A 25970-nucleotide genomic window follows, 5' to 3' on the forward strand; every position below is an offset into this window, starting at 1 on the left:
GAGGTGGTGACCTACAGCACAAAATCCACCAGAGGGAGGCTTTCTGGATATACAGACTCGACACTCGAGTCCCCAATGGCCTCAACTTAAAGAAGGAACTTATGTTCCACTATTAACGAATAATAACATCCAGACTATAGTGATCTTCAAAATATTTTTCCATACCAGATAGGTCTCCACTATTATTACTAAAATGGAGCAATGGACGAAGGGCAGTCTATCCATTTATTTACTTTTTGACTAGTTCAATCAACTATAATCCAAGACAGATCGACTTATTCTGCTCACAGTCTCTAGCTCATAGACAAACAATGCCGTAAATTTATCCAATTGATTTTCTTCCTGAGTCATAAACAGAGTCCTAATTTGACCCATATCTAGAGGTACAAGCAACCTCATATACAAGTTATTCACAGGGTCATTAAGGAATTACTCTAAAAAAATTGTTGATCTCCAAACATTTTATCTCATTTATACACCATAAACATATTCTCAATAAAAATTTATTATTTTTGTTTTTCTTTTCATTTTTATCAATTTTAATATAGCAATATATACCTTTCACAGGTACAAGTTTTTAGCTCACTATCCTCCCATCCTTTATACCCAATACCCTTCCTATCGCTCCTTATTCCCTACTTCTAGTTGGCCTAACCCATTAAATGTAGCTGACGATTGAAATAAATATATTCATTACTCAAACGAGTAATAAAGAATACAAAAAACTATAAAAATCAAAAACTTCAAAAAAAATAAATAATAAAAAACGAAACAACAATTTATTTGTATTTTCCTTGTTCTGGTATCACAGCACAAAAGAACTGGCGTTTACTCATACTTACATACAACTGAAGTATAATTCTTAATTTATTTACTGAAAGGTACCTTTTCTACATCTCCATTAACACATATTAAAAATATACTTTCAAAATAGCTCCGGATGAGATGGGATCTTTTTCTCCGACGTACACGAGTAACACTGTTTCCGGCTTTGCGTTCCACCAGATTCACATGACTCTGGAACGCATAATAACAACACATACGTCAGACCGGAAGTGACATCTATCTAAAACGGATCCAACAATGGCTGATATAGCCCCAGGCAGTCCTTCCCTTCCATACAAATATTAATCAGACGAAGTTTTGTTCAAATCAAACAATGATTCTCTCTTCCTATTTCTTAAATTAAAATGTATCCCGCCAGTTCGTCAAACTAAATACATTTATAGTGTACCGACATAATTGGAGCGCAGACTCTCCTTACTTCCGGTATGCGTTCCAGGAGAATGCTAGCACCTGGAACGCAATCAAGATACACACGTGTAATCAGATATAAATATACCAGACAAGGCAGTCAGTTAACTATAGCCATGATTAAGAACGCAGCTAGCGTTTGAAACGCGTAGGCCTCTCCAATCTTCCCATATCTCTCCTAGCACTTGAGGACATCATTCAGATCGATCCTAATTTTAAATGTCCTCATTAAACTTGGAACAAGTTCTTTTTAATTCACAGCAACGCTGGATCCAACCTGTTTACTTCTCTACTGACACAAAACTTAGTAGACCCCTTTGTGGGGGAACTCACGGTGGCAGTAAAATGGCAGAAAATTTCACTTTGTACCCCCATATAGACGTAAGGCCCAGTTTATGCCCCATATAGAAGTTAGGCCCCCAGTTTGTACCCCCATAAGTTTAGCACCCTCCGTAGATAGTGCTACACAGTCCCTCTCCCTGGTAGTTCCACACAGCCCCCCTCCCTGGTAGTTCCACACTTCCACCCTCCCTGTAGGTTGCGCCTTTGGAGTTCCCTCTAGGAGTGGAATCCCCAGCCAGAGCATTGCCGACACTCTGGGTGGGGATTCCGCTTCAGGAGCAGCCCTCACGTCACTGTCTATATATGGACAGTGTTTTCCGATGCAGCCCCAGAGCCATAGTCCCGGGCAGAGCACTACTTCACTCTGCCCCGATTCTCTTGCTCTGCTCCTGACATCACTGTCCATATATGGACAGTGATGCCGTGACGACGGTAGTGTCAGCACCCGGCGGCCTAGTGGGCCCGGCATTCACCGGGTGCTGACGCCGGCCCTGGTAAGTATGGGCTGCTTATCCGTGTATGTATGGCGGATGTGTATTCCAACAATATTGCATGTTCCACTGTGTGTTATCTGTGGTGTTATGTAGGACTGCAAGTAACACTAATACATTATCTATAATGAGAGAGTTATTACTGTGTTATCTGTGGTGTTACATAGGACTGCAGGTAACACTACTACATTATCTGTACTCAGTTATCACTGTGTTATCTGTGGTGTTACATAGGACTGCAGGTAACACAAATAAATTATCTGTAATCAGAGAGTTATCACTGTGTTATCTGTGGTGTTACATAGGACTGCAAGTAACACTACTACAATATCTGTACTCAGAGAGTTATCACTGTGTTAGGCCTCATGCACACAAACATATTTTTTTACTCCCGTAAATACTGGCGTAAATACGGGTCCTTGGTCACACGTACTCGACCCGTATTGCACCAGTATTTACGGACCCGTGCCCGTAAATACGTGTCCGGTTTCACCAGTACTCCACCCGTATGTACGGGCACGTTTTTGCTGCAAAATTGCACTGCACTAATCGGCAGCCCTTCTCTCTATCAGTGCAGGATAGAGAGAAGGGACAGCCCTTTCCGCAGTAAAAATAAAAAAAAATCATACTTACCCGGCCGTTGTCTTGGTGACGCGTCCCTCTTTCGACATCGAGCCCGACCTCCCTGGATGACGCGTAAGTCTATGTGACAGCTGCAGCCTGTGATTGGCTGCAGCGGTCACATGGGCTGAAACGTCATCCCGGGAGGCCGGACTGGAAGAAGAAGCAGGGAGTTCTGGGTAAGTATGAACTTCTATTTTTTTTACACGTTGATCTATATTGTGATCGGAAGTCACTGTCCAGGGTGCTGAAATAGTTAGTGCCGATTGTTTCAGCACCCTGGACAGTGACTATCCCCTGAAGTCGCCTAGCAACGCTCCCGTAATTACGGGTGCACACACGTAGTCACCCGTAATTACGGGAGCCCCATAGACTTCTATGGGCCTGCCCGTGCCGTAATTATGGCCTGAAATAGGACATGTTCTATATTTTTCAAGGGGCACGGGCACCTTTCCGTAAGCATACGGGAAGGTACCCGTGGCCAATAGAAGTCTATGGGCCCGTAATTACAGGCCGTAATTACGGCCTGTGATTACGGGCGTTTTTACTTTCGTGTCCATGTGGCCTTATCTGTGGTGTTACATAGGACTGCAGGTGTGTGTGTATTTGTGGGTCTAAGTGCCTAGATATGTATCTATATGTGTATATATTTTTGTGTGTGCATCTACTACATTATCTGTACTCAGTTATTTGTGGTGTTACATAGAACTACAGGTAACACTACTACATTATTATCACTGTGTTATCTGTGGTGTTACATAGGACTGCAGGTAACACTAATACATTATCTGTAGTCAGAGAGTTATCACTGTGTTATCTGTGGTATTACATGGGACTGCAGGTAACATCTACTACATTATCTGTAATCAGAGAGTCATCACTGTGTTATCTGTGGTGTTACATAGGACTGCAGGTAACATCTACTATATTATCTGTAATCAGAGAGTTATCACTGTGTTATCTGTGGTGTTACATAGGACGGCAGGAAACATCTACAACATTATCTATACTCAGAGAGTTATCTGTGATGTTACATAGGACTGCAGGAAACGTCTAGTACATTATCTGTACTCAGAGAGTTATCACTGTGTTATCTGTGGTGTTACAAAGGATTGCAGATAACATCTATTACATTATTTGTACTCAGGGAGTTATCACTGTGTTATCTGTGGTGTTACATAGAACTGCAGGTGACATCTACTACATTATCTGTAGTCAGAGAGTTCTCACTGTGTTATCTGTGGTGTTACATAGGACTGCAGGTAACACTGCTACATTATCTGTACTCAGAGAGTTATCACTGTGTTATCTGTGGTGTTACATAGGACTGCAGGTAACACTGCTACATTATCTGTACTCAGAGAGTTATCACTGTGTTATCTGTGGTGTTACATAGGACTGCAGGTAACATCTACTACATTATCTGTACTCAGAGAGTTATCACTGTGTTATCTGTGGTGTTACATAGGACTGCAGGTTACATCTACTACATTATCTGTATTCAGAGAGTTATCACTGTGTCATCTGTGGTGTTACATAGGATCTGTTCTGTGTATATATGTGCTTGCGTGGGTATATCTGGGTCAGTATGTCTATATATTTACCTATATGTATTTGTATAAGACCCGTTATGTGTGTATTCATGCCTCGCGTGTGTGTGTTTGTGAGTGTGTGTGTGTGTGTGTGTGTGTGTGGTTAATTTTTTTGTTTTGTGGGTGCAATCCATCTTAAGGCCGGCCCTGCACACAACCACAAGAAGCACAGAAACAGGCCTTATCTAATGGAAAAATGAAAGTACGTGCCAGGAGAGTATCTAGCTGTTCCATAACAAAATACTGATTGGGACTACCTACCCATTACAAGAAAGTATCCATCAGTATTCCCATGGACCGATTTCTCATTGCATTAATAGCAGTCTGGTTCATTTGTCTGAATATTAAATACAGGTAATGCCTCCATATGCCATAAGTCATATAATGAAATTCTTTATTATGCACATTATGATGTTTGTACAGTTAACTTAATGTACATTGTCACTCTGAAAGTGGTGGTCCGAATATCTTCCCAGATACAGTTCTATGAAAAAAGTATTTTCCAGATGTCCCATGTTACTTCATATTTGGCATGCTTATTGGTTTACGAACTTTAACCTAAAGTAATATTAGACAAGAACCTCAGTAATCGCACAATAGTTTTTTAAATATTATTGCATTTCCAAATTTATCCAACAGACATATCACCCATGTGAAAAGGAACCTTTGTTTTCTTTTTCGATTGCTTACCTCTAACCAGTATTGCCAATGAGAAAATGAGAAATGTTTTACCAAAAGTTTTGCTCACCTCATAACCACTGTGCTTGATTGCGTTTTTCCAATGCGTTTTTGAGAAGCTTGACTAGTGCCAAATATGTATGAAAAAATCCCAAAGCTGTAGGTGCTCGTAGATCCTCCTGAACTGATCCTGTGTCGACTGCAGGTTATTGGAACAAAAATGGTGTGTAGAAAAGGCAGATCCAGCACTCGTATTGCCAATGGTTGAAGTTAAAGGCTCAGAGCAGGTAGCAACTGCTTTTATGTCACAATTATAATACAGGGTACCGTACAGGTATTAGGTACCTCACCGAAATTCTGCTACAAAATACAGTACAATGTAAGAGAATAGGGTCTTAACAAACCTCCTTCACTCACAGAGTATAAAATCCATAGCATGCCCTATTTGTTACGGAAATGCAACAGATTTCATTCATTGCTATGCAAAGAGTGAAATACATGGCTATAGCCAAATAAAAATCGACAACAAACACATGTCGATTTCATTGCAAATTTTGGTGCAGATTTTAAGGCCAGATCCATGGCGTATTTTTTACGCTGTGTGTGTGTGTGTCCAGACTTATACAACATTTCTGGCAGTTCATTTAGAAGCGATTATTCCAATAACATACTTCCTATAAAGTGATATCAGTTTTTTACATCTCTATTATATCTCCACCTCACTATATTGAGCCTAAAGGGCCTTTTACACTGTCCGACACTCGGCCGGTGCAGCGAGCGCCGATCAACGAGACATCTTGCTTGCTCCTGTCAGACCGAGCTATGGATGGGGACGAGCAGTCATTACACCGATCGCTCCTCCCCATACATTATTATCATGTCAGCAGCGCGTCATGCGCTGCCGACAACAATATTTAACTTTTTTAAAATGATACGACAAACAAATGATCGAGGATTTGATCGTTCATCTGCTGATCGTTCCCCTCTTTACACAGGGCAATTATCTGCAACGAGCGTTATATTAACACTCGTCTGCCCGATAATCGTCATGTGTAAAACCCCCTATACTTTGAAAATTACTAGTCACCACATAGTTTCTACAAGAGCACTATGCTACAAGCAAATGAAATTCCAGAAAAGATTGAAAAAAATATGAAATTACACCACCTGAAAAAGCTTTTAAAGCCATTTCTAAGAACAGGGCTAAAAATAGACTTTTTGTAGTGCTACTGATTGATTTTAACTATTGAGTGGCAGCTGCTGTCCAAGATTGCTGTCACATTGGGTATGTGGCTGTACCGCCTTGACGGTATGGCAGCTGGCCAACAGGACACAGGTAACAGTCTATAGTTCGTATAGTGTACCGGTAGCTCAGACAGTAGCAAGACAGGCTCGGCTGGGACTAGGCAGCAGGCAGGCGCCAGGCGTGGCATAGCAGGACAGGCGTGGTACACAGCACAGCATGACTTCAACTTGACAGGGCACTTGATCAGGATAGCACGAGATACAGGTTACAGGTAGCAGGAACGGGGAACACTGGGAATTGGAAAACACTTGGAGCCCATTTGCATAGACATACTAGGATAATAACAACAAGGCTCAGGCAAAATAGGAAGGGGCAGAGCCCTTCTTATAGTCCAGGGTGCTCTGGAAGCAATCAGCTCAATCTCACACCAGTGTGCGCTCCAAGGCTGACTGAGCTTGCGAGCGCACTCTGGTGGTCACTGTGGAACAGGACGGCCGCATGTGCAGACATCTCTGTAGAGAAGGGCGTCAACCGGGTGGAAGGAGTTCGTGGTCAGCGACCACAGACGTTTCAATTGCATGTAACTAAATGTAATAATTTGGGCTGCAGCTGTAGTTCAATAGTTAAAATCAATCAGTAACACTACAACAAGTCTAGGTGTAGCCCTGGCCTAAGGCTCTAAATATCTCCCAAGAGAAGAATTGGAAAGCTCTCACTTGTAAGGGGGGGTTTAGGCGGGACAGAGGACTGGGTAGTGGCACAGCGCATTAGCATCACCACCCTCTGTCCCCAGCCATAAACCAGGCTCTTCCTGGAGCTAGCCAGTCCTCTGTACCCCCCTTGACACTGTCCTTTCTACAGTCACAGGATCACACATACAACGGTGCCACAGGGAACCACAGTCTGCCACCCAGTCGACCTATAAAACAAAAGATTATATACAGTACTAACGCACATATGAAAAATTAATTTGTTACCCTTTTTGTTAAACTCGCATAACTTGCAGGTGCTAGTGTCTGGGAAGGGCTGAAGAAAACTGGGTGGTAGAGGCCCCTAGGCAACTGCCCCTTTTGTCCTCCCTTTAATCCTGCCCCGAGAACACACCACAATGCAAACACAAACAAGTTTAAAGAAAGGCAAGATGTTAAGAGCTGTATTTTCCTATGTGGTTTTACATACCTTAAAAAAAGGGTTGGTGAGCCTCGAGGCACAAAACATTGTATACCTACAGGTTTCAGCAGTGTAAATCCTGTTCTAAACCAATTTTTAGCTTTTTCCATAAAGCATAATTCTTATGAAACTACCATAGAAACCTTCGGCACGGTACCTTCTTTGTCACAGTTTTACTGTACTTTTCCTGTAATAACCTGGAAAACCATTTTTTAGATTGTATGTTACAATACCAATCTTCTATAGAGCCACTGAAAAATGGTCTTTATCTCTAATCAATAGTTTATGGAGAAATCCTCTCTATGAATCATCTGAATTCTTTCCAGTAGAGGAAACATAGGCTTGCCACAGGATGATAGATGGCTCATAAAAAGTAATAGGAATTCCCTTTTCCATGCAACCGTTTCAATCACTTGTGAAACTCTGAAGCATAATGATTAAAAGACCATCTCGGACAACCAGAAATACAGGATGCTTAACCTGTATTTCTGCTTGTGTACATGGTGTGGTTTATTTGTATGGAGGATGTTGGAAATTTTTACGTTTGCCTACTAAAGGTCTTTGTAATTACATTGTATTTCTCTGTAGTGTTAGTGACATCTTAAATGTAATGAGCAATATCAGGTTATCTGCACAAAGACCAAAAGAAGGTTGCGGGGTGTGGACGCACTGGGCCGTACTGCGTAGAGGGATGGCAGCTGGCCAAACAGGTATAGTACAGAGTCTATAGTCCAGAATGGGTACCTGTGGCAACTCGGACAGTAGCAAGGCAGGCTCGGCTGGGACCAGGCAGCAGGCAGACGTCAGGCGTGGAGTAGCAGAACAGGCGTGGAATACAGCACAACACGACAACAGCTCAGCACGGCACTTGACCAAGATAGCACGGGATACAGGATACAGGAACAGGGAACACTTGGAAACTGGAAGACACTAGGGGACCATTTGCAAGACAAACTTTAGGTAACAAACAACGCTCAGGCAAAGAACAAGAGGGCAGAGCCCTTTTTATAGTCCAGTAGCATTCTGGCCTTGATTGCAGACTTCCTGCAATTATGTGTGCACTGGCCCATGCTCCGGGAGACAGTCTCGATACCAGGAAGTGAGTGTCGGCGCCTCACGGGAGGACGACGCTGCAGGGAACTCACATGTCCATGGCCGCGGCCGTCGAGGGGTAAATCAGAATGACGGGCCGCGGCCAAAGACGTTACAGTATCCCCCCTCTTACACCCCTCTTCTTGGGACTAGAGCGGGAGAGAAACTTCCTCACGAGGACAGGGGCATCGATGTTCTCCTCTGGCTCCCAAGACCTCTCTTCTGGACCAAATCCCCTCCAATCCACCAAATAAAACGTCCTTCTTCCCACCGTCCTTACTTTGGTGGCCAGAATCTCCGTTACTTCGAAAGTCCCTGACGAGCCGCCAGGAGCCACTGCGGAACTAGGAGTCCTGGAGTAGCGGTTCAGGACCACGGGCTTCAGCAAGGAGACATGGAAGGAGTTAGGGATCTTGATGGTAGGAGGCAGCCGCAGCTTGTAAGACACCGGGTTAATCTATAGCAGTAAGTCAGAATGACGGGCCGCAGCCATAGACGTTACAAAGGTCTAAGCATTTTCCTAATAGCACCTCAAAATCCTATCAAAAGTCCATGTACATTGAAATGAAAGCTACCCAACCAATTTTGCTTTGGAATAACTACAAATATAATATAAATTATACAATGACAAATGAACCTGTGGTAGACATAGACGATTATTACATAAATAACAATTCCATAATACAATGTTATTATTCGTATTGGTCACTGCAACAAAAGCAGCATTGTGAAAATAGAATAGGGCAGCAGGTGGATATTAATTTTAGAATGGATTCCCCGTCAGCAAGCTACAAGTTGCAATATGGCAGACTATGTTCTCCATTTAGTTAACATACTTATACTTCACACTGCCAGTAGGGGCTGCTGACAGATCTGCAGAGCAATGGACGGGAGTTTGGGTTTTATACCAAGATTTTATACCATGATCTTAAGAATTACTAGTATGGATTGAATATGGTTTTGAAATCAGTCCTAGTACATACACTAGTTTTAATGGTGTAAAGCCATTTTATGATCATCATGATTTTTGAAGTCGGGTAAAGAAAACTGGGGGAGATTTATCATTACTGGTGCAAATGAAAAGTGGATCCGTTGCTTATGGAAACCAATCAGATACCACCTTTCATTTTTCAGAGGCCCTTTAAAAAAAAACAAAAAAAAAACGAATGCAGTGACCTTATTTTCCATTTCACCAGCTCTAATAAATCTTCTCCACTGTGTTGTGTAAATTAAGAGTTATAAGAAGTGATGATATAGATTAGCAGCGAGGTTTATGGATATCTAGAGTGTGTTTTTAATGGAGTACAAAACAAGGACGCCAGGATCCATTAGATCATTAGCAATGGGAAATGTTATCATATGGAACTGAACCAGGCAATAAAGCAGCAAGGGAGGACAGAGTCCTCAGGTATTGGTGGACCTCAAAGTACTTAATATATTGCCTTAGAAACTGTTATAATGCTCGGTTTCTTTTATAAAAGCCTAAAACATGCCCCATTTTTAAGTTATTTACAGTATTATTATATTTAAGATATCCCCTAAAAGTAAGTATGCAGCCTAAGGACTATACAGTCTTTCTGTCCCCACTATGGGGTATAATAATAATAATTTGTGGGGGCATAAAATAACAAAATAAATCCTTATATCTTTTCCATTCTCCTTTTGCTCATCTTTCAATTTCTGCAGGGAGCGGCGGGCAGACACTGGTGAGTGACCTATTCATTTACACTGTTGACATCTAATAAAAAGGTTTCAGCACAGTGTAGGGAGCTCTCAGACTACGACTTCCCACATTGAAACTGCAGGGAAACCACGATGACATTGGATGCCATAACTACCACCAAGATTGCGGTAGTGGCTAAAAGCCTATTGAGGAAAGGATGTGTGAAGGATGGTTTATTTGCTTATATTCTCTTTATGAAATTACATTATGAATTATGAAGCAGGATGCCGAATTACTAAGATATGTATTATGTGAAAGTGATTATAATAATGTTTAAATGATTTTGTTTCGTGCAGCAGCCATCTTGTCTGGAGTTCCCATCTTGGTTCTTTTGTAGTGAATAGGAAAGTCATTGTTCCTTTAATACAAGCAAGTAATGTTGATTTCATATGTTTTATCTTTGACCTTGGCTCCCATACGAAGCTTGCAGAGGAGGAACAGGGAGTGAGAAGGCAGGGCCGAAATATGCGTGTGGGAAGGTCTCCCCCATTTCCACAGGAACATTCTGCCCAAGAGAGATAAGGCCACCTGCAAACCTGATGTGTGAAGAATTATAATGATGTATCTGGGATGTACGTTATGATCTGCTTTGTACTGAATAACAAATATTGTCACATTGTCTCTGATTGGTTAACCTCAAGCCTACACCCCTTCTGAATGATATTATTATAGTTTGAGTTTGGTAATAAGTCCTTCAGAGGAGTATTTTGAGCATATCAGCGTGTCTGTGTGTTTTCTTCTCCTCTCTCGATATATATCGGTGAAATATCCTAATTAGGATGCTGAATAATGGGGCCTGGCCTGAGAGTCTGTTTGGACTCGTATAAATTTCAGTCTAATATATTTTGAGCCATTGATTTCCACGACGGATGTCAGGACTGAATATAACTACTCAGTCCTGACATTATATGCAAAGTGACTGTCACCCTGGAGAGTTGCTTTAATGACAGCCTTATATACGATGAAAAATAGTACTGTGGTTCCTGGGAAATTTTGAGTATATTTAGAAAGCTGTGATATGTCTTCTCTCACATGACTTATTTCTAGTCTCTCTATATATGTCAGTCACTATATAAAGGAATGTGCTTGTCTTATAGAAGATGTGATGATAACGCTCTTGTCCAATAAAGACAACTTGACGTGTACATTCTTTAGTGTATCTTTAACCCCTTCAGGACCAAGCTCATTTTGGCCTTCAGGACCAGACCCATTTTTTCAAATCTGACATATTTCACTTTATGTGGTAATAACTCCGGAACGCTTTTACCTATCAAAGCGATTCTGAGATTGTTTTCTCGTGACACATTGGACTTTATGATAGTGGCAAAATGTGGTCGATAAATTCAATATTTACCAGTGAAAAACACCAAAATTTGGTGAAAAATTGCAAAAATTAGCATTTTTCTAAATGTAAATGTATCTGCTTGTAAGACAGGCAGTTATACCACACAAAAATGTTGCTAACTAACATCCTCCATATGTCTACTTTAGATTGGCATCGTTTTTTGAACATCCTTTTATTTTTCTAGGACGTTACAAGGCTTAGAACTTTAGCAGCAATTTCTCAAATTTTCAAGAAAATTTCAAAAGGCTATTTTTACAGGGGCCAGTTCAGTTGTGAAGCGGCTTTTAGGGCCTTATATGTTAGAAACCGCCAAAAAGTCACCCCATTTTAAAATCTTCACCCCTCAAAGTATTCAAAACAGCATTTAGAAAGTTTCTTAACCCTTTAAACGTTTCACAGGAATTAAAGCAACGTAGAGGTGAAATTTTCAAATTTCATTTTTTTTTGCAGAAATTCATTTTTATTCTATTTTTTTTGTAACACAGAAGTTTTTACCAGAGAAACGCAACTCAATATTTATTGCCCAGATTCTGAAGTTTTTAGAAATATCCCACATGTGGCCCTAGTGTGGTAATGGACTGAAGCACCGGCCTCAGAAGCAAAGGAGCACCCAGTGGATTTTGGGCCTCCTTTTTATTAGAAAATATTTTAGGCACCATGTCAGGTTTCAAGGGCTCTTTCAGTGCCAAAACAGTGGAAATCCACCAAAAGTGACCCCATTTGGGAAACTACACCCCTTGAGGAAATTATCTAGGGGTATAGTGAGCATTTTTACCCCGCAGGTTTTTTGCAGAAATTATTGGAAGTAGGCCGTGAAAATAAAAATCGTCATTCTTTCAAAGATTATGTAGGTTTAGCTAATTTTTTCTAATTTCCACGAGGACTAAAGGAGAAAAAGCACCACAACATTTGTAAAGCAATTTCTCCCGAGTAAAACAATACCCCAAATGTGGTTATAAACGGATGTTTGGACACACGGCGGAGCTTAGAAGGGAAAGAGCGCCATTTGGCTTTTGGAGCTCAAATTTAGCAGGAATGGTTTGCGCAGGCCATGTCGCATTTGCAAAGCCCCTGAGGTACCAAAACAGTGAAAACGCCAAAAAAGTGACTCCATTGAGAAAACTACACCCCTTGAGGAATCCATCTAGGGGTGTAGTGAGCATTTTGCCCCCACAGGTGTTTCATAGATTTTATTAGAATTGGGCAGTGAAAATAAAAAAAATCCTTTTTCTTCAATAAGACGTAGCTTTAGCTCCAAATTTTTAATTTTCTCAACAAATAAAGGAAAAAAAGAACCCCAACGCTTGTAAAGCAACTTCTCTGGAGTACGGCAATACCCCACACGTGGTCGTAAAATGCTGTTTGGGCACACGGCAGGGCTCAGAAGGGAAGGAGCGCCATTTGCTTTTGGTGTACAGATTTTGCTGCATTTGGTTTCTGGTCGCTATGTTGCATTTGCAAAGTCCCTGTGGGACCAAAACAGTGGATCCCCCCCAGAAGTGACCCCATTTTGGAAACAACACCCTCAAGGTATTCACCTAGGGGTGTAGTGAGCATGTTAACCCCACAGGTGTTTTGCAGAAATTCGTGTGCACACGATGTGGGAGAATGAAAATGGGAATTTTTCCTTAGATACGCCAATATGTGGTGCCCGGCTTGTGCCACCATAACAAGACAGCTCTCAATTATTATGCGGTGTTTCCCTGTTTTAGAATCACCCTACATGTGGCCCTAATCTTTTGCCTGGACATTCGACAGGGCTCAGGAGTGAAAGAGTACCATGTAAAATTGAGGCCTAATTTGGCGACTTATAAAGTATTGGTTCACAATTGCAGAGGCTTTGATGTGAAATAATAAAAGAAACCCCTGAGAAGTGACCCCATTTTGGAAACTGCACCCCTCAAGGCATTTATTAAGAGGTGTAGTGAGCATTTTCACCCCACAGGTCTTTTCCATAAATGATTGCGCTGCGGAAGGTACAAATTAAAATGTTCCCTAGATATGCCAATTCAGTGTCAAATATGTCATGCCCAGCTTGTGCCACTTTTTTTTTTATATACACCGTTCACCGTACGTTATAAACTACATGTTACCTTTATTCTGCGGATCAGTACGATTCCGGCGATACCAAATTTATAGAACTTTTTTATAACTTTTTGCACAATAAAATTACTTTTGGAAAGAGAATGTATTTTTTCTGTCGCCAAGTTGCGAGAGCCATAACTTTTAAATTTTTTTATCGATGGAGCTGTATGAGGGTTTGTTTTTTGCGAGACGAGGTATAGATTTTATTGGTACCATTTTTGGATACATGCAACTTTTTGATCACTTTTTATTTCAATTTTTGGAAGACAGTGACCAAAAAAACAGTAATTATGGCAGTGTTTTTGAGTTGTTTTTTTACGGCGTTCACTGCGCTGGATAAATAACATAATATTTTTATAGTTCAGGTCGTTACGGTCGCTGCGATACCAAATATGTATGGCTTTATTATTTTTTTCAATAATAAATGACTTGATAAGGGAAAAAGGGCGATTGTGTTTTGGGTTATTATTTGAAACTTTTATTGTATGTTTTCCAACTTTTATTTTTACTTTTTTTACACTTTTTTTTACACTTTTCTTTAGTCCCACTAGGGGACTTGAATGTCCAACTGTTTGTTTGATGTTCTAATACATTGCACTACCTATGTAGTGCAATGTATTGGAACTGTCAGTTGTTCACTGACAGCAAGCCGATCAGGCTCCGCATCTGGGCGGGGCCTAATCAGCTTACGTAATGGCAGACAGGAGTCCATTGTTAGGGCTCCTGTTGCCATGGTAGCAGTCGCCAGCCTTGCCATCGCATGGCAAGGCTGCCGATTTTCTACAAACCTCTAGGATGCAGCGATCACAATGGATCGCTGCATCGAAGGGGTTAATGCCAGGAATCGGAGCTAGCTCCGGTTCCTGGCGATAGATCGGGGTGTCCGCTGTTACATACAGCGGACACCCACTGCTGATGGCGCCGGCTCAGCTTTTGAGCCGGAAGCTGAGCCGGCGCCATCTTGCCGATGTTACCGGAAGCCTCCTGGGCCCCGCCGACGACGGGGCATAGGAGGATTCCGTTACAGGCTGATCGGGAGGTAAGCATTAGCCCTCCGATCGCCTTTGCAGCCACCGGCAACCCAGCGATCACGTTGCATGGGTGCCGGTGGCTATAAACTCCTCACATGCTGCGATCTCTATTGAACGCAGCATGTGAGGGGTTAATCGGTCGGATCGGAGGCTAGCTCCGGTCCTGGCCGATACCTTAGGGTGCCAGCTGTAACATACAGCTGTCACCCGGCGGGGATGTCGCTGGCTCAGCTCCTGAGCCAGCTTCATCTCCATGACGTACATTTACGTGAAAAGGCGGTAAGCCACCGATTTTAATGACGTATATATACGTGATCCGGCGGGAAGGGGTTAAACAAGCAACGTATTCACAACGCCTGCCATTTACTGTAGCTATAGTCTCACACTGTCATGAAACTCTTTAACATCCTTCTAGTTGCCATTTTAGTGAACCCACAAGTCAACAACCTATAAAAACACTCACACTTAGGGTATGTTCACACACAAACTCAAAAACGTCTGAAAATACGGAGCTGTTTTCAAGGGAAAACAGCTCCTGATTGTCATGCGTTTTTGAAGCTGAAAATTCATTTAGAGCTTCTTTTGAGGCTTCTTTTCAGGGTATGTTCACACGCAGTGGTTTCAGATGTAATTCGGGTGTTTTATGCCTGAAAAAACGGCTCCATTACGCCTACAAACATCTGCCCATTGCTTGCAATGGGTTTCACGGTGTTCTGTTTCCACGAGGTGTAATGTTTCGCATCGCTGTCAAAATACGGCGTGTAAAAATACGCCCGCGAAAAAGAAGTGCAGGAAACTTCTTGGGACGTTTTTGGAGACGTTTTTCATTGACTCAGTTGAAAAACAGCTCCAATAACGGCCGTAAAATACGCCGCGAAAAACGCGAGTTGCTACAAAAATATCTGAAAATCAGGAGCTATTTTCGCTTGAACACAGCTCCGTATTTTCAGACGTATTTTGCTAAGCGTGTGAACATACCCTCAGGCTTCTTTTGAGGTGTTTTTTGAGGCGTTTTTCATAGTGTTCAATGGAAAATTAGCTCCAAAAAACGCCTCAAGAAGTCACATGCTACTTCTTTTTACGGAGTGTCTGTTTACGCTACGGTTTTTAAAACAGCGGCGTAAAAAGACGCCCCGTATGAACTAAATACTAAATGCTGTTTTTCCCATTGATTTCAATGGACAGATGTTTGTAGGCGTTCAGCTTCCTTTTTTTCAGGCGTTTTTCGAGGCGTAAATGCCCTGAAATACGCCTGAAAACACTGCGTGTGAACATACCCTTACTATCTACTTTCTCTGCATTTAATTAAAACCAGGTAAATGAAGACAAAGTCTCATCATCCCACCACATGTAGAATAATTTCTGGACATTTTCTGATAAAATAATACTGTAGTGGAACCATTGCATTCTGATGTTAAATGTCATAGAGTTTATATGTTCTCCCAGCAGTGGCGTAGCTATAGGGGTCGCAGCGGTCGCAACTGCGACCGGGCCCCCAGCTAGGGGGGGCCCGCAGGCCCCCCTCACCACAGAAGCACAGTAGTGCTACAATGATTCCTCTGCATTGCTGGGTCCCTGCTGGGGTACAAAAGAGACCCAGTAATGAATTTTAAAGCATTGGTGGCAGCTCGGTGGTGAAATAGTCATTGCACGGAGGGGGAAGACTCTTGCCCGCCCACTGTGCTGTCCAGCCAATCAGCTCGCTTCTAGCTGTTTCCCTCTTCCTCGTGGCCTGTGCAGAGGGAAAGGAATGGCTACAGCAGGAAGATCGTGTGTGTGCCGGCTCCTCCCAGGAATCCTGACTCATGCTGCTCCCTGACCCCACACCAGATGTATGTAAGTAGCTGCTAGTAATGCAGCTATTAACCCCTTCATTGTGTATGTCTGTCATGCTGAGCAGTCACACTTCAGGGGCCAGGGCTGACTATTTAGCATAACAGACAAAGTATATCTATCTATCTATCTATCCATCCATCCATCTATCTCATATCTATCTACAATACATCTATCTATCTATCTATCTATCTATCTATCTATCTATCTATCTATCTATCTATCTATCTATCTATCTATCTATCTATCTCATATCTATCTCTCTCATATCTATCTATCTATCTGTCTGTCTGTCTGTCTGTCTGTCTGTCTGTCTATCTATCTATCTATCTATCTCTCATATCTATCTCTTATCCAATTGCGGTGTGTCAGCGATTCACAGAGTGAACAAGTGACCGGAATGAAGGGGAAGCAATGCTCGTACAAGCACTGCTCCCCCTTCAAAATAGCTGATTAGCCGGGGTCCCGGCGGGTGTCTGCTAGGCACTGTATCTAAGCCAACCACATGGTAGGCTTAGATACATGGCCCATGTGTGATCCTGTCTGCTGGACCCTGTATCTAAGCCTATCTCGTGTTAGGCTTAAACACAGAGTCCAACAGACAGTATCACACATGGGCCATGTATCTAAGCCTACAATGTGTGTTACTAATGTTTTTTTTGTTTGCTTGCGTTTTTTTGCAGGTTCGGTCATTGGACTACTTTGGATTCGAGGACTACTTCGATGACCGCTTTTTTTCTTTTGAATAAAATGTTTAATGAGGATTGTGTGGGGGCGACAATTACGAAGGCGGTAGTAATAAAGTTTAAAAAACATACAAATATACAGAAAAAATATTTTATTGAAATTAAAAAAACACAGAACCCTCATTATCCATTTCATTGAGAATAAAAAAAACGGCGCCATCAAAGTAGTCCAACATCTGAAGTAGTCCAACATCCGAACCTGTAAAAAAACACAAACCCAAAAAGAATTTGTAATATATAAAAAAGCAAAACAATTCTTATACTTACCTTTCCGGGGTCCAGCGCTGGAGCCGCAATGTCAGTGAATGGGCCCTGTATCTAAGCCTATCATGTGTGATACTGTCTGCTGAGCCAATGTATCTAATCCTATCAATATCTATAGGGTCGTAGTGCTATAGATATGCTGTCTCATATATATATATATATATATATATATATATATATATATATATATATATATATATATTGCCCCTGATATTTTAAGACCCTAGTGACGCCCCTGGCTGCTAGTGTTGCATCATTGAGTCACTTACGAGACCCATTGATGCAGCTGAAAGCTGCGGACCGTCGACCATGAGAAGAAATTTGGGGGGGCCCAAGAAGAACTTTTGCACCAGGGCCCATGAGCCTTTAGCTACGCCCCTGTCTCCCAGGTTTCTTCTGGGTACTCTTGTTTCCTTCCACATGCCAAACATGAATTGATAGGTTAATAGTCGTCTTATAAAATACGTGTGAGATAGGGAAATAAGATTGTGAGATCCATTGCCGACAATCTGTACAGCACTGCGGAATATATTGGTGCTATATAAGCAACATAAATAAATAATAGCAGATTTCTTTTATTATTTCATATTTGCTATGCATATACTATATTGTGTCTATAAATGCACTATATATATATATACTTTGTATTGTATCTGCTTTACCTAAAAAGTAAATATATCTTCTCTCTGGTAGATTCATCATATATTTATTGAAATAATCTGTCATAAAACAAAAAGAAGGCCACTGATGTCTGTCATAACAAAGCCAGGTTCCTTTTCATCATGATGCAGAGCTTGTAGCTGGATTTATGGCATTCTGGACATCTGTAATCTGCCTTCTATAAACATAAGAGAGTCGTGCTTTTGTTTCCTACAGTTTTACCATTTGCAAAAAATTTGATTGACAGAAGCTCTTGAGAACAATGTAAGTACAAAAGCTGGTGTGAGCTAAGGTCTTCCCACACATTAACTATCTTCAATACACCATCACTTCTCAAAGTGAACATGTTACATAAAGGGAACATTTGTGTCAGAATTCCCTTATGTGTAAAAGAAGCATAAATATAGGAATATTTGAAAATCAATGTAGTCCTAAAAATAAAAAGCATAGTGAAGCGCCCACAATTTCTTAGGAGACAATTCTTTGTCCATTGCCATTGATCTACGTGTCTGGTCTTATTACAATATATTGTGCATGTACCCGCCAAAGTTTGGGATGACCATGAACAACTGTAGATATAATAAATTTCAATAATAGGTATTTTCCCAGTTGAGCAATAAAATATTCCGCCTCTGGATATGTATTATATTAATTAGCATTTCATAATCCCAATATGTAATATGAGGTATGAGCTTTGAGCTTCTACCTCTGTTCATTGTATTGTTGTCTTTCTTTCCTGTATAATTCATATGTTTAAGGGTATGTTCACACACAGCGTTTCCTGGTGTAATTCTGGGCGTAAACGCATTGAAATACGCCTCGAAATACGCATGTGAAACGGCGTTTAGTTCAGACAGGGTTTTTTTTTTTACGCCGCTGTTTTTAAAAATGGCACGTAAAATGACGCCACGTAAAAAGAAGGAGCATGTCCCTGCTTGAGCCAGTTTTGGAGCAGTTTTTCATAGGGTCAATTGAAAAACAGCTCCAAAAATGTCTCAAAAAAAGCCTCAAAAGACGCTTTCTGCTTCAGATAAATATGATGCTAGGAGCCCGGCTCCCTGCAGTGTGTTCGGTCCGGGAAATGCGGCCGACATACGGACTGTATATCACGGACTGAACACGCTCGTGGAATCCGGCCTTATTCACATGAGCGTATTTCACGACCGCGTACTGTTGTTTTCACAGACACCACACAGACCTATGAAAATCAACGGGCTATACAGACGTGTTGTTTTTCATGCAGCGTGTGTCCGTTGCGTGAAACTCAATGCATGTCCTATTTTGGCGCCTTTTTGCGCACCACGCAGCCCATTGAAGTCAATGGGTACGTGGAAAAAACGGACAGCACACGGACGACATCTGTGAGCTGTCTGTGTTTTTCAAGCACCAGTTGCTAAAGAAATGATGAGGACAAAAAAAAACACCTCCTTCAGGTTTTTTTGCTGACGTACAAAACGCGTGTCATACGGATCAAATACACGCATAAAAACACAGACGCGCACCGTACACGTATGCCACACGGAACTGTAACGCAAGAAAAACGTTACCTTTTTTACGTGTGCAAAACGGACACGTTCGTGTGAATAGGGCCTAAGTGTGTGTGTCTGAAACGGGAAAATTTGATTGTGAGCCTCAATGAAGACGGACTGGTGTGAATGGTGGCAATCTCTGTACAACAACGCTGCAGAATATGTAGCTGCTAGATAAGCTATGTACATCATAAATAAATGTGCTCCCTGCCACCCTGAGCCCAAATAATATGAAATAAAAAAGAAAAAAGGTAAAAAAAATATTTAATTAAATAATGAGAAAAATATATAATAAAAAAATAAAGAAAAAAGAGTATGAAACCCATCCGTACCAATATAATCAGTGCTTACGCATTAATAGAATGTATATTACCCCAAACATACAATAACTACTCCCGGCCACAAATTTGTGTCTGTTCTATCCAAGCCTTATTAGCGGCTATGTATACGGAAGGGAGGTACATGTAAAACGAAACGGGAGTCTTTGTTCCTGGTGATATAGTGACATCATATTTTAGACAGAGTATACATATTTGGCTTTGGTATGCACCTGAGATTTTGTGATGTAAATATTCTTGAACAATCTAGAAAACATTTACAATTTTTAATTTTTAATTTTTTTTAATGCTATTTTTTGTATGCAATATAAGATCTACAACATAAACATATCAACTCCAATTTACCCATGTTTCTCCGAAAAACGAACAAAAAATAATATCTGTAGAATGCAGCGTTCCAAAAGGTGACATCTTGCTCTGAGCATCAAGGCCCAAATCACCCCATTCATGAAAGGGTTAACAACAAATGTTCTTTTACTTTTGCAATACTTTGCATTGTCAATTGGATGAGCTTACATTAAAGTAAAACACCTTCAACGATTAAGGGCTCGTCCACAAACTGCGTAATTGCTGCGTTTTTCAGAGGAGATATCTCCTCCTAACATTGGGAAAATCCCAGCAAAATACGCACCATTCTTTGCCGTAAAACCTGCAGGAAATGATGAGTTTTTGCCGCAGCGGAAAGTCTGTGTTTTTCAATGGAATTGCTACAAAAATTTTCTGCATCAATTCTGTTGTGTGTTCAAGCCCTAAAAATAAAAAGTTTTGCCTGCTTGGCTCTTTGTATAACTACCATACACTTCAATAGCAATAGTCATACACAAGCGCTGCCACCGACATAAATTTTATGATTTGGTGAATGGGGGTCACAAGGACCCCATTCTTCCAATAGGTAAGGGTCATAGAGGTGGCACCGCCACCAGCGAGACATTTATGGCGTATCCTGTAGATATACCATATACGCTACAGATAGGAACACCACTTTAAGTATTTGTGTTTAAAGAACAATACATAAGATTCTGAAGTCTTACATAAATTCATCACGGAAAAATATTTTTTAAATATTTGGTTATGTTTATACTGAGATAGTAATGCAAAGTAAACTTAGTATATTTGCAATATTTTGAGAGCTGTATAAAATGTAGAGAGTTTATTCAGACCAGCCTGGGTGTTTTATTGTCCTTATGGGGTCAGCATGCAAAAACTCAGGAAGCCAAAAATCTCTTTCCCACACATCCGCTGTAAAAATCTGCAAAACTGTAACGAGTGTACAGTGACCTCTGCTGGTGAAATGGTGGGAGCTGCATGATACTGATATAACTTTATGTCTTCAGGAAATAAAAGTCTGAAGTGAGACCCTGATTTGATCAAATGTAGTATCTACATAAAACAGGTCAGATCAATATAAATATGGATTATAACTACACATTTATTGTAAAAAAAAATATCCACTGTACATTCATTATATTGTAAATTTGCAATAGTAACATCAATACAAGAAATGTGCGTTGTGTCTGTATTTGAAACCTCCTCATATATGCAATGTTATATAATAAATCTATCTACAGAGCCACTGCCTGAAGGACATTTTCTTTTAAATAACCTAGACAAAAAACATTCTTTTTTATATGCTTATTGTTCTTTTGTCACCTGCCAACATGCTTTCAAAGTGACCTAATATCCTGCAGCAGCGGACAACCCCTGAAAGTTCTAAGTTAGATTCGTATTTTTAATGTACTTCGATTTTCTTAAACAATACAAGTGGCAACATACGTAGATTTGTGCCACTTATTACATTCTATACCTATGGTTTTTATGGTCCCTTATATGTTTATTAAGGCGCAGGTTTGGCCAGAATATTTTATTATATTGTAATCCATTGTGTTCAGTAGTTTCACGTTACGACTTCTTGTTTCCTTTTTTCACTCTGTGGTGCTAAAATCCTATATATTATGTACATATGGGTCATTTGTTTGTTGGATTACTCATAGTATGAAAGAAAATAAAATATCCATACCAAGGATTTCAGCTTTCTCAGATAGATAAACAGAAATTGTAGAGAGATGTCACATCTATAAAACCTAAAAGAGACGTAACAAAAGGAAAGTTAACGGGGTTTTCCCATGAGGGACATTTATGACATATCCACAGGATATGCCATAAATGTAAGATAGATGCGAGTCCCACCTCTAGAACCTGCACCTATCTCTAGAATGAGGCCCCCTAAACCCGGTTCTAGATTTTTGTGCTCACGCTGCCTCCCGGCCTTCCCCTCCGGAGTCACGGAAACAGTGTGACTCACTAAATGACGCTGTTTCCGTAACTCCCATAGTAGTGAATGGAAGTTGCAGAAGCAATGCAGCAAGCAAGCTCCGTAACTACTATTCAGTTCTATGGGACTTACAGAAACAGCGTAGCTCAGCGAGTTACGCTGTTTCCATAACTCCCGACCATGTAATCAGTAAGTGGCCGGGAGGCAGCATGAGCACAAAAAAGCTAGAACGGGGGTTTAGGGGGGCCCCGTTCTAAAGATAAGTGCGGGTCCCAGAGTTGGGACCTGCATCTATCTGACATTTATGACATATCCTGTGGATATGTCATAAATGTCTCTCTTGAGAAAACCCCTTTAACCTCTTGCTGCTGCAGCCTGTTTTGACCTTCCTAACAGAGTCTAATTTTTCAAATCTGTCATGTGTCACTTTATGTGGTAATAACTTTCAAATGCATTAACTTATTCAAGTGATTCTGAGATTGTTTTCTCGTGATAAATTGTAATTTATGTTAGTGGTAAATTGTGGTCAATGTGATCATTGTTTATTTCTGAAAAACACCAAAACCTATAGAAAATTTTCATTTTTCAAAATTTGTTTTTCTTTGCTTGCAAGACAGATAGTAATATCACACATTTTTTTTTTGCTAATGAATATATCCCATATGTCTACTTTCTGATGATATCCTGTTTTGTACATCCTTTTATTATTTGGGGGCGCTAGGATTCTTATAAATGTAGAAGTAATTTTTAAAGTTTTCAGGAAAATTTCCAAAACCTATTTTTTTTTACGATCCAATTCATTTCTGAATTGGCTTTGAGGGTTTTTTTTATGTTAGAAACCCCCTACAAATCACCACATTTTAAAAACGGCACTACTTAAAGTATTCAAAACAGCATTTTATACGTTTCTTAGCCCTTTAAGCGTTTCACAGGAATTTAAGCAAGGTAAAGATGAAATTTGAAAATTGAATTTTTATTTTTTTTGCAGATATTTAAATTAAAGCTTTTTTCTCTGTAACACAGCATGTGGTAACAGAGAAACACAATTCAATATTTATTACACTGATTCTGTCGTTTTTAGAAATATAGCTCTAATGTGCTACTTGACTGAAACACAGGTCTCAGAAATGAAAAAGCACCTTCTGGATTTTGGGGACTTATTAGGGTGTTTTCCTAAAGTTCCACTATAGGTTTGCAAAGTCCTTGAGGTGCCAAAAAAAAAACACTTCCAAAAAGACCTATTTTGAAAACTACACCCTCCAAGGAATTAATCTAGGGTGATCTAGGTTTCATAGAATATTAAAATTGGGCAGCCAAAATGAAAAATTTAATTTTCTCCAATAAGATGTTGTTTTAGCTCAAAATGTTTCATTTTTCAGGTATGTTCACACAACCTATTTTCAGCCATTTTTCGGGCCGTAAACCCCCTGAAAAATGTCTAAAAACACAGGGGCTGAATGCCTCCAAACATCTGCCTATTGATTTCAATGGGAAAAAACGGCTTTCTGTTCCCACGGGGCGTTTTTTTACATGGCCTTTTTTAAAAAAGCGGTGTAAAAAAAACGCCTCGCAAAAGGAAGTGCATGTCACTTTTTCAGCCGTTTTTGGACCCGTTTTTCATTGACGCAATAGAAAAACAGCTCCAAAAATGGCCATAAAAAACGTCGCAAGCAACACTAGTTGCTTAAAAAATGGCTGAAAATCAGGGGCTGTTTTCCCTTGAAAACAGCTCCGTATTTACAGCCGTTTTTAGTTAAGCGTGTGAACATAGCCTTGCAATGAAGAAAGGAGAAAAAGAACCCCAACATTTGTAAAGAATTTGTTCCTGAGTACGGGAGTACCCCATATGTGGTCATAAATTGCGGTTTGGACACACGGCAGGGTTCAGAAGTGTAGGAGCACCATTTGGCTTTTGTAGCGCAGATTTTTTGCTGGAATGGTTTGCGGACGTCATGTCACTCTTGCAAAGCCCAAAACAGGGAAAATTCCACAAAGTGAACATATTTTGGAAAGTACACCTCTTTAAGCGTTCACCTAAGGGTGTAATAAGCATGGAGACCCTACAGTGGTTTTCCAGAAATTAGTGGACAGTGGATGTTGTAGAGTGAAAAAAGCAATTTTTCCATAGATATGCCATTTCAGTGCCCAATATGTTGTGCCCAACTTGTGCCACTGTGAAAAGACAGCTCTTTAATTATTTTGCTGTGTTTACTGGTTTTATAAACACCCTACATGTGACCCTAATCTTTTGCCTGGACATATGACAGGGCTCAGGAGGGAAAGATCACCACGCGCATTTGAGGTCTATTTTGCTGATTTACACAACATTGACCCACAATTGCAGGGCTCTCAGGTCAAATAGGAAAAGAAACCCCCAAGAAGTGACTCCAATTTGGAAACTACACCCCTTAAGGTATGTGTAGTGTATATTTAGGGGTGAACATTTAGTCCTCACAGGTGTTTTCCAGAAATTAATGCGCAGCGGATGGTGAAAAGTGAAATTTTTTTTTTTTTTAACTTTTATGTTATTTGTGCCACTGGAGACATTTACCCCAAAAATTGTTAAGTGGTTTCTCCCAGGTATGGCAATGGCATATATGTGGCAGTAAACGGCTGTTTGGGCACATTGTAGGGCTCAGAAGTTAGGGAGCGCCATTTGGCTTTTGGAGCGTGGATTTTTTTTCTTGATAGTAGATTTCTTTGGGGTTTTACTGTTATTTCAGTTTATAATATGGGGGCATATGTAAGCTGCACAGAGTACATCAGGGCATAATAAGGTGGTATAATAATGGGATAAATAAATAATAAAACGAATAATCCATAGGTGTGTGTTATGCTTTGAAGCAATCCTTTATGCACAGGCCAGTGTCACACTGATAAATGGTATTCATTCCCAGGGCCGCCATCAGTGCAGTAAAGGTAGTACACCCGTCAGTGGCCCGGGCTAAGCAGGGACCCACCGTGACCGCTGGAGGCGTAGCTAGAGGAGTTGCAGCAGTCGCAATTGTTACAGAGCCCCATAGTCAGGACGGCCAGCAACCCCCGCACAAAGTCTGTTAAAAGTTACTATAGTAACTTGGACCTATATAAGAAACTACATGGGCCACTGTTACTATAGTAACAGTATACTTACCCTCCTCGTTCCGAGCGCAGTGGAGGTCCCAATGTCTTTGACGTCATGACGCTGTGCCGTCACGGCGCCGGATGGCGTCAGGACCTCCACTGCGCGCAGAGCCGAAGAGGATGGTAAGTATAACATTACTGTCTGTTGGGGCCCTGTATCTAAGCCTACCTTTTGGCAGGCTTAGTTACAGGGTCGAACCGACAGTATCACACATGGGCCCGTATCTAAGCCTAACACATGGTAGGCTTAGATAAAGGGCCCCAGCAGACAGGATCACACATGGGCCCTGTATCTTAGCCTACCCGCATGTGTGATCCTGTTTGATGGGCCCTGTATCTAAGCCTATTACATGGTCGGCTTAGATACATAACCCATGTGTGATCCTGTCTGATGGGCCCTGCATCTAAGCCTACCACATAGTAGGCTTAGATACAGGGCCCCAGCAGACTGTAAGCCTACCACATTGTAGGCTTAGATACAGGGCCCATGTGTGATCCTCTCTGATGGGCCCTGTATCTAAGCCTACCACATGGT

Source organism: Rhinoderma darwinii, chromosome 4 (genome assembly GCF_050947455.1).
Source record: "Rhinoderma darwinii isolate aRhiDar2 chromosome 4, aRhiDar2.hap1, whole genome shotgun sequence".
NCBI lineage: Eukaryota > Metazoa > Chordata > Amphibia > Anura > Rhinodermatidae > Rhinoderma > Rhinoderma darwinii.